Source organism: Gossypium arboreum, chromosome 8 (assembly GCF_025698485.1).
Source record: "Gossypium arboreum isolate Shixiya-1 chromosome 8, ASM2569848v2, whole genome shotgun sequence".
NCBI classification, from domain to species: Eukaryota; Viridiplantae; Streptophyta; class Magnoliopsida; order Malvales; family Malvaceae; genus Gossypium; species Gossypium arboreum.
In genome coordinates this window covers 52,674,216-52,683,414 of record NC_069077.1, presented here as the reverse complement: position 1 = coordinate 52,683,414, position 9,199 = coordinate 52,674,216, and the positions used below count along the sequence as shown (strand labels likewise).

Here is a 9,199-nt window from a genome sequence, read left to right as displayed (position 1 = left end):
TTGGTTTAGCCAATTAGTACATTTTATTCATTAAAGTCTCCCCTGTTTTGCTATTCGACAGTTCTGCCACTCTTCACTAAAGTTAAATTCTATCTTTAAAAAGAATTTAAATGATGTTATAATTTGTTTATTATAAAAATAGAATCATTAAGGAATCTAACCATATAAATTATGTCCCAAAATTATTTTTTTATAATTTTTAATGAGTTTTCCAAGTCAGAACAAGGGATCTCAAAATCATTCTGAACTATTCTCACAAAAATATAAATATCTCAGAATACAGAATTCATTTACTTTCTATATTTATTTTATATGAAAATAGACTCAATAAGATTTAATTTCATATCTCACTCAGCTTCTAATTCAATTTCTACCATTTTTGGTGATTTTTCAAAGTGAGCCTATTGCTGCTGTCCGAAACTACTTTAGTGCAACATATTGATTACCAAGTTTATGACTCTTATTTCCATTCTCTACCATATTTTCCATTACTTTCTCTCATTTACCTTCACTAATATATCAAGAACATGGATCCTTATATAAGAAAACTCTACCTTAACATCATTTTCATGCTTTTGATATTACCTTACATGAGAAGCTCTACTTAAAATATATTGAAATATTAAAATTCTTACCTTGTCCCATTGATTTTAATCTTTAACTTGATTTTCCTCTCTCCTCCAGCTTCTATTTCTTGAATCCAACTTGATATTCCAACTCCCGTTAGTATCCTTAACATTTTTCTCTATTGGTAGCTATGAAAATTCTTTTGATTTTTAGGTGAAAAGGGTGAATTTTTGGTGGAAGGACTAAATTGTAAAGAAAGGAAAGTTTACTCTTCTCTTTTCTTTCTAACGTGGGATGCATGAAAATGATGGTGTTATTCCTTCTTCTTCTTTTTTTCTTTCCATACACACATATATATACTAAATAAAATAATAAAATAATAATAAATATCTTATTAAAATATTAAATATATAATAATTATCTAATTAAATAACTATAAAATATCACCAACATCATCATTACTTTCTAGATTTCTCTCCCTTCCAATTGACCATTTTTCCCTTTGTGAACTTTTAAAATTCCATTCTTGAGTCATCACTTAATTTGGTAAAATTACAATTTAGTCCCTCATAATTCTTCACCTATTCAATTTGGTCCGTATTCATCAATTTTCCTTGGTTTCTAGATCATTCCACCCTTAAAATATTTACACTATTAGTCCTTCAAATTTTCATATTTATACTTTAATCCTTAAAATTTTGAGTATTTACTCTTGGGCCATAAAACTTTTATCACTTTTACAATTTAGTCCTTTCTTGAATCAGTATGTCATAATATACTCCCCAGTGACATAACTCAATTTTCCTCTTCTTGTCACTTTATTTCCTTATTTTACTGTATTAAGGATAACATCTTACTGTAGAAATTTTCGGGGTGTTACAATAAGCCTATTACTGGTAGCTCTGCTGCAAATACTGTTAGTGCCAAAACCGGTACTTTATCCTGGAGTGTAGAGATGGGTGGGTCGATTTAATCCTCACATGGAGTGTAGGGCTGGACGGAGTGGAGTGTAGAGGATGGTTGGGTAGGATCTCTATATGCATCTCTGATACTATACTGAATTGGGCTAAGGCTCATACTGATATTGCTACTGATATGGGCTTGGGCCCAGACTGTCAATACTGTACGTTTGACTGTTTGATAGATAGGGATTACACACTGAGTTTCATAAACTCACCTTTTCTGCTTATTTGTACAGGTAATCCTTAGGCGGGATGGTACTGTGAGGGACTCGGAGATGGCCACACCACTGTTTACATTTTCGTTTTGATTTTAGTAAAAGTAATTTTATTTGGGGTAAAATTTTATGTAATAAGGTCGTTTTAAGTTTTTATTTTTGTTTGGGGATTTAATTAAATTTACTTATGTTTGCTAGCAGTAGGATTCGTGTTTTAAAAAAAAAGTAAATGATTTTCAATTATCATATTGTGTAACTTGATTTAAGAGCTTTCGCAACGACAATGTCTAGGCCATAATGTCTAAGCCGGGTTTAGGGTGTTATAATAACACTACTTAGTACACATTGTTTTGCCGATTCATTTTGACTGGTTGCTATGATAGTTTGGGAAGGTAAATAGATTAAATTTCATATTTTTTTTTTGGACGTTTTATTCGGAGGAATTTAATTTGACAGAAATCGTGTTTTTGTTTTCTTTTCTATGTAATTTCCTTAAGGATATGGAAACAAGATGGATGGTGTACGCATATGCGAGAAAGACACATTGATGCAATTTGATCTGTTCGTATCATCAACTTAGAAGGTTTAGTGGTCATCTATAACATTTTAGTCATCGATATTAAGCATTTATGACATAACAATTTTATTCTAAAGAATCTTGGGCATTTATTTATAAGCATTGGCTTTTCTTTTACATCCTTCATGTTTTGTGCAGGGAGAGGCCGTCTCAACACTTGTGGGCCACACACAGTGCGTCTCCTCTGTGGTTTGGCCTTAGCATGATACAATTTATTCGGCATCATGGGATCACTCTGTCAGAAAATGGGATATCGAGACAGGCAAAGATTTTTCTGATATAGTCTATCTATTTGTCTCTTTCTTTCTCCCTTTATATCTATTTTTTGTTTCATTTTCATTTGGATGATTACTTTTTGCGTGGCAATAGCTCTTTTACATTTTGACTTGTTGCAAATGGAACAGGAAAAACCAACTACACTAGATTGCGGTCCAAGAACAATTTGCAGAAGGCACATATTGACTGGCTCCTACCTCTACGAATGCTTGTGCGAGGCATTGCAGCAGCGAATAAGAACACCGTATGTGCTCTGAATCCGAATTTAGGTACGAGTTTCAGACATTTTATGTGCAAAAAAGTATTATAGTGCCTTATGTTTGTATGTTAGTTAAGCAGATTATAGACAAAACCTGCAGTGGGATCAACTAATCAGTTGATCAAAAACTACACTCAATTTTGTAATCGTCTACTTGCATATTTGCATATACTTAATAATAATCTCGTGTCAACTAATTATTCTATTTTTTTATTTAATTGTTTTGTTTTCAACATTTTATTTTTATTTGAGTTGAAAGAAGAAAAACACGAATTGCAATTTTTACTTAGAAAAGAGAATATTCATTAGCAATTTAATCAATTTAAATAATCAATGTTGATATTTCACATGGGAATGGATATTCAAATCTTATATTTTACATGGTTATGATTTAAGTCCTTATTTCACTTAAGTAACTTCATTTTAATATCTTATTTTATTGATATCTTTATATTTAATCTAATTTTTATTATTTATTTTAGTTTTCATTCTAAATTTTATTTTTATTTTTATTTTAATATTTAAGATAACTTGAGTTCTAACTTTTGGATTTTAATTGTGTTGTTAATTTATTATTTTAAATTCTAAATTTAAATTCATTAATTTTTATATTTAGTTTTAAAGTTAAAATTTTAATAAAAATTTAATTTAATTAATTTTTTATTTATCCTCAAATTTCAAAATAAAACATAATTAATATTTATCATAGAAATAAATATTATTTAATTAAATTTGTTTTAAAGGTCATGTTTTTTAGCGACATTTGTGAGAAAAGCGCTGCTAAAGGTCTGTTCTATAGTGGCGTTTGTGGCAAAAGCGCTGCTAAAGGTCTGTTTATAGCGGTGTTTGTGAAAAAACCGCTGTTAAGGGTCATGCTCTTTAGCGACGTTTGTGGGAAAAGCGCCCCTAAAGGTCATGCTCTTTAGTGGCGTTTGTGGCAAAGCGCCGCTAAAGGTCATGTTCTATAGCGGCATTTGTGGAAAAAGTGCCTCTAAAGGTCATGTTCTATAGTGGCGTTTGTGGAAAAAGGACCGCTAAAGGTCTTGTTCTATAGCGGCATTTTTTTACATAAATGCCATAAAATGTTAGCGACGTTGTCTTTAGCGGCGTTTTTTGCAGGAGCTTCAAGCGCCGCAAATAGTTTTAGCGGCTCTTATAAGCACAAAAAAACGCTGCTAAAAACTTGTTTTGCTGTAGTGACAAGTTGGGGACTCGAAGGTGGAGGCAGTGGTGGGTCCTCGTGATAGGGAGGAACATCATCAGTGAAGTCCTCGACGCCGCTCGACCATCCTCATATGTATCATGCTCGAGATACCCTGAGGGGACATCTAGCCGATTAGTGTGAGTGTAGAGGACTGCTCTAGTGTGTTGAGAAGACCGAAGTGTCGAGCGAGGTGAGTCACATAAAGGCCTAAACATATGGGGCCCTTCTTGTGACGGTGAATCTGATGGCGGAAGGCTAGAGTGATGAAGTATGCCAAGTCAAATATATACCTGTGAACCATATTGCATAGAAAATAAGTGTCCTAAGTGCTAATGACTCTAGTGCTCTCTCCGACCTGTTAAAGTGTGAGCTAAGAGTGCATGAATGTATTATAAGGCGAGAGAGAGAGAAATCGCTATCAAGTGACTCGCGTCATATGGTGTTTGACTAGTTGTCAGATCAGTCTAACAACGTGATGGTGAGTGGTGGATCTGCCGATGAAGTTGAAGGAAGTCTTCGGCGCTCATAAATTCATCTGTGTAGAGTCCCATAGCAGCGCTGATCTCTGGAACACTTATGTGGCGTACCAAACCACTAAGTCAAAAACTGATGGTGCTTGGCTTGTCATGAACCATCATGACCTGCTATACCAAAATTTCGAGCAAAACTCCAACTTCAACTCTATGTAGGTGGGCTCGATGATGTAAAGGAATCTATCCCACGGAGCTGTGGCAACAATGACGAACACGTTATCAGCTAGTCAGACTTGCTCCAACGCGGCCCAATCAATGCAGCGGCCTAGGCCAAGTGGTCATATGCGAAGAAGCTGATATAAATCCTCCAAAGGGCCTGTTGAAAATCGAAGATAAGGGTGGTAGGGCTCGGCGGAGGCGCTCGAGGAGGAGGTTGAGCTAGGGCCCTTCCGCTTTTTCAAAACGGGGACGGCGGCCTTAGTCTTGCGTCGTGTGTTCATCATAATAAATCTACAAGAAAGCAATCAAAAAGTTTAAATGGACGAACCAACAAGATAGATATAAACCAATAGGAAATCTAAGTTTAAACTCAACAATTGGACTAATAGAGAATTTGAACTTTAACATAATAACACTAATAAACAGCTTGCTATGACCAAGCAAAAATTAATACTGAGCAATAGTAACATAAAGAAGCAGACTAGAAAGAACATTAAAAATAAAAATATCGGCAAGAAATAAGTAGAAAAATTCATATATAATATAGCCAATAATAATGAGCATAATAGCTATATAATCTAACTGTAACAAATAAAAAAATAATATCATCAAATAAGAAAAATACTAAAATTAAAACTAAATAATCATAAACTGAAATTAACATAAGCTGAAAATAAAATAACAGTAACAAATAATAAATAAAGAAGTAAATAAAATTAAATAAAATAAAGAATAAGTTAGAGGAAACCGACAGAGCGGTTAGTCGGAGGTACGGACGGTGGTGGTGGTGCGGCTAGATGGGTATGTGCATGGTGAAGGACGGTGGCTGAAGGAAGAGGGAGAGGGTGTAAAGAAAAGGGAAGAAGAGAGGGAAGCGGGCAGTTCACGCAAAGGAGGGATCGGCGAGGGAGAGGGATGGTGAACGGCGGCCGGAGTGTGGGGGCATGAAGGTGTTGCGGCGGCTAGGGTTGGGGAGTTTGAGAAGAAGACAAAAAATAAAAATTGAAAAGGAATTAGGGATTTAAAAAGGTGACACAGTCGTGTGAGGCCCGTGTTGGGCCATACAGACGTGTCACAGGCCCGTGTTGTCTCCTGTTCAGCCCATGTCAATTAAAAATGAAAGCCCAATCTTGACACGGCCTCTAACAAGCCCGCGTGTCCAGGCCGTATGGTTCGCAAAGCCGTGTCGTACGAGCATGTGCAATCTCTTTCGCTTGTCCCACGCCCGTGTGACTTCCTAGAAGCCCATGTGGCATGATCGTGTCTCGCACACGACGATGTGCCTTGCCCATGTAACTCCTGTGTGTCTAGGCTGTGTGGTCCACACGGGCGTGTGATATTTTAGGTAGTGTATCTGTCATTTTTTTGAAAAATTAAGTCCCAAGCTCCACATGGCCAAGAACATGACCGTGTTAGTCACATGGCAATGTCGTTAGGCTGTGTAACTCACTGTCGGACCCCTTTTAATCTACACGGCTAGGGATACGCCCGTGTGTCCAAGTCGTGTGGGTCAAAAACACTTTTTTTATTTAATTTTTTTAAAAATATTATGATATAAAATTCATAAATTAGTAGTGTTAGCATTCATTTAGCCTCCCAAAAAGCACTTATTTAAAGTCTAAGCTCGACTTACCTTGTATTCGCACGATCACGGTGGTTTGCGGAGTCAAAACTCCTATTTATCAGTGTCAATTCTTTTATTTAAATAAGGTTTGAGTTGAGTAAAATTTACCTTGGATGTGTCGAATTCAGAATGATTTACCTAGGTTGTACCGTAAGGGAAGACATTGAGTACCGTAAAAGGAGTTGCTTCTTTTGTAATAAGCTCTAAAGTGGCAATTCTAGGGTCCAGTTTATCTAGAAATACCTAGTCCCAAACCTTAAAGTGGTTTGTTCCATCCTTATGTTTTTCATGGCGTTGCTTTGGTTCTTCATTGTATGTTCTCAGTTTCTCCTTGACATGTCTCCACCATTCATCTAGTTCATCGATCTGTAGCCTTCATTCTTCATGAGTTGTTCTATTTTTGTCGCATGAGCTAGAATGTGGCTCTATCACGTTTTTCTGAGGGATTTCCTGTAAAGAAGGGTGAGCCACAAGGTTACTCACATTAATAGAACTCATATAATTATGTCGATTACTAGATAACCTAGCAGAATCAGAAGCTTGGAAAGTAATCATGTCGTCTCCTACACGAAGTATCAATTCATCTGTACCAACATTTATAATAGTTCTGGTAGTTGCTAAAAAGGGTCATCCTAAAATTAAAGGTACATCACTATTCTCATCCATTTCTAAAACAACAAAATCAACTGGAATATGAATTTATTAATTTTAACAAGAACGTCTTCAACAATACCCCTAGGAAATCTAATGGTTCTATCTGTCAATTGAATGCTCATCCTAGTTTGTTTGGGTTTCCCAGGACCTAGTTAATTAAACATTTTATAGGGCATGACATTAATACTTGCCCCTAAATCAGCCAAAGCATTATCAACATTTAAACTACCAATTAAACAAGGAATAGTAAAACTCCTTGGATCTTTCAACTTATTGGGTAGTTTATTTTGTAAGATAGCTGAGCAAACTGCATTTAGCTCCATGTGGGACTAATCATCTAACTTCCGCTTGTTTGCTAAAAGCTCCTTTAAAAATTTTACAGAATTTGGCATCTTTGAAAGAGCTTCAATAAACCGTAAATTAATATGCAACTTGTTCAAAAGTTTAAGAAATTTACCAAATTGTTCATTTGTGTGGTATTTCTTAGTCGCAATAGGATATTGGACTCGAGGTTTATACTCCTTACCTACCGACTTTTGTTGACTGTGGCTCACCTCAACCTTACCTTGACTTGCCACACTTTTTTACCTTAGTTCTAGTTCAGGTTCAACTAACCCTTCTTCATTTTGAACCATAATTGCATGAAGTTGCTTTCTTGGGTTAGTTTCAATGTTACTAGGCAAGCTACCTTGTGGTCTTTCTGAAATTGTCTTAGCAAGCTGTCCTATCTGGTTCTCGAGTCTTGGAATTGATGCTTATTGATTTTTAAGTGTTGTTTCGGTGTTTTGGAAATGGGTTTCTGACACCGAAATAAACTTCGTCAGCATCTTCTCAAGGTTTAGCTTTCTATCTTGCTGGTATGGTTGTTGTTTATAGCCTGGAAAGGGTTGCGATCTCTGGTTTTCTTGATGACCCCAATAGAAATTGGGATGGTTCTTCCGACCTGCATTATAAATGTTACTATAGGGATTATTCTGAGGTCTAGAATATGGTTCCTTCAACCTGCATTATAAGTATTACTATAGGGATTATTCTGAAGTCTAGAATATGGTTCCTCTAACATGCATTATAAGTGTTACTATAGGGATTATTCTGAGGTCTAGAATTATTACCCATATAATTGACTTGTTTGTTCTCTGTGCTAGGATTGTAGGATAGAAATTCTTGATTGTTCATCCCTCCTCCAATTGTATCGCACTGTATCACCAGATGTACCTGCGTAGAACTATATAAACCATCAATTTTCTTACTCAAAAGTTCTACCTAATTCGATAACATGGTGACCGCATCAATAGTAAAAACACTGGCCGCTTTCATTGGCTTTGTTCTCATGACTTGCCACTGATAATTATTCAATGACACCTCTTCTATAAACTCATAAGTCGGTTCCAGTGTTCTATTATTCAGAGTCCCACTGGTGGCTGCATCGATCAATTGCCTAGTTGAAGGGTTCAAACTGTTGTACAAGGTTTGAACTTGTAACCATAAAGGTAACCCATAGTGAGAGCACCTTCTCAATAAATCCTTAGACCTCTCCCATGCATCATATAAGGTCTCTAAATCCATTTGCACGAAGGAAGAGATATCATTCCTCAACTTAGCTGTCTTAGCCGACAGAAAATACTTTAATGGGAACTTTTCAGTCATTTGCTCCCATGTAGTGATAGAACTTCATGGTAGGGAGTTCAACCACTGTTTAGCCTTATTTCTTAATAAGAATGGAAACAACTGTAGTCGAATGGCATCATCAGAAACACCATTTATCTTAAAAGTGTCGCAGAATTCCAAAAAGTTAGCAAAATGAGTATTTAGATCTTCTTCTTACAAACCATTGAACTAAACGAATTGTTAGATCATCTGAATGGTGTTCAACTTTAGTTTGAAGTTATTCTCAGCAATAGCAGGTCTCACAATACTCAATTCAACCCCAGTTAAATTGGGCTTGGCATAATTATACATAGTACGAGGAGCAGGATTTGGATTTTTCGGATTCACAGCAACCATAGGAAGTAGCTGATTATTCTGATTTTCAACCATCTCTTTAGTAATAACAATAATGTCCTCTTGCTCTTCCACAGTACTTCATCGACTCGGCCTCGCTTCTCTACAGTTTCTACGAGCTGTACTTTCAATCTCACTGTCGAAAACTAGAGGTCCTGACGGGTTTCT

At 36.0% G+C, this 9,199-nt stretch overlaps 1 non-coding gene across 1 annotated transcript; it reads left to right on the top strand.

Moving 5' to 3' along the window:
• Positions 1-8,522: 8,522 nt before the first annotated feature.
• On the top strand, positions 8,523-8,629 carry LOC128280066 (small nucleolar RNA R71). Its single transcript, XR_008270247.1, has one exon. It is a non-coding gene; the product is annotated as a small nucleolar RNA R71 (small nucleolar RNA).
• Positions 8,630-9,199: the final 570 nt, after the last annotated feature.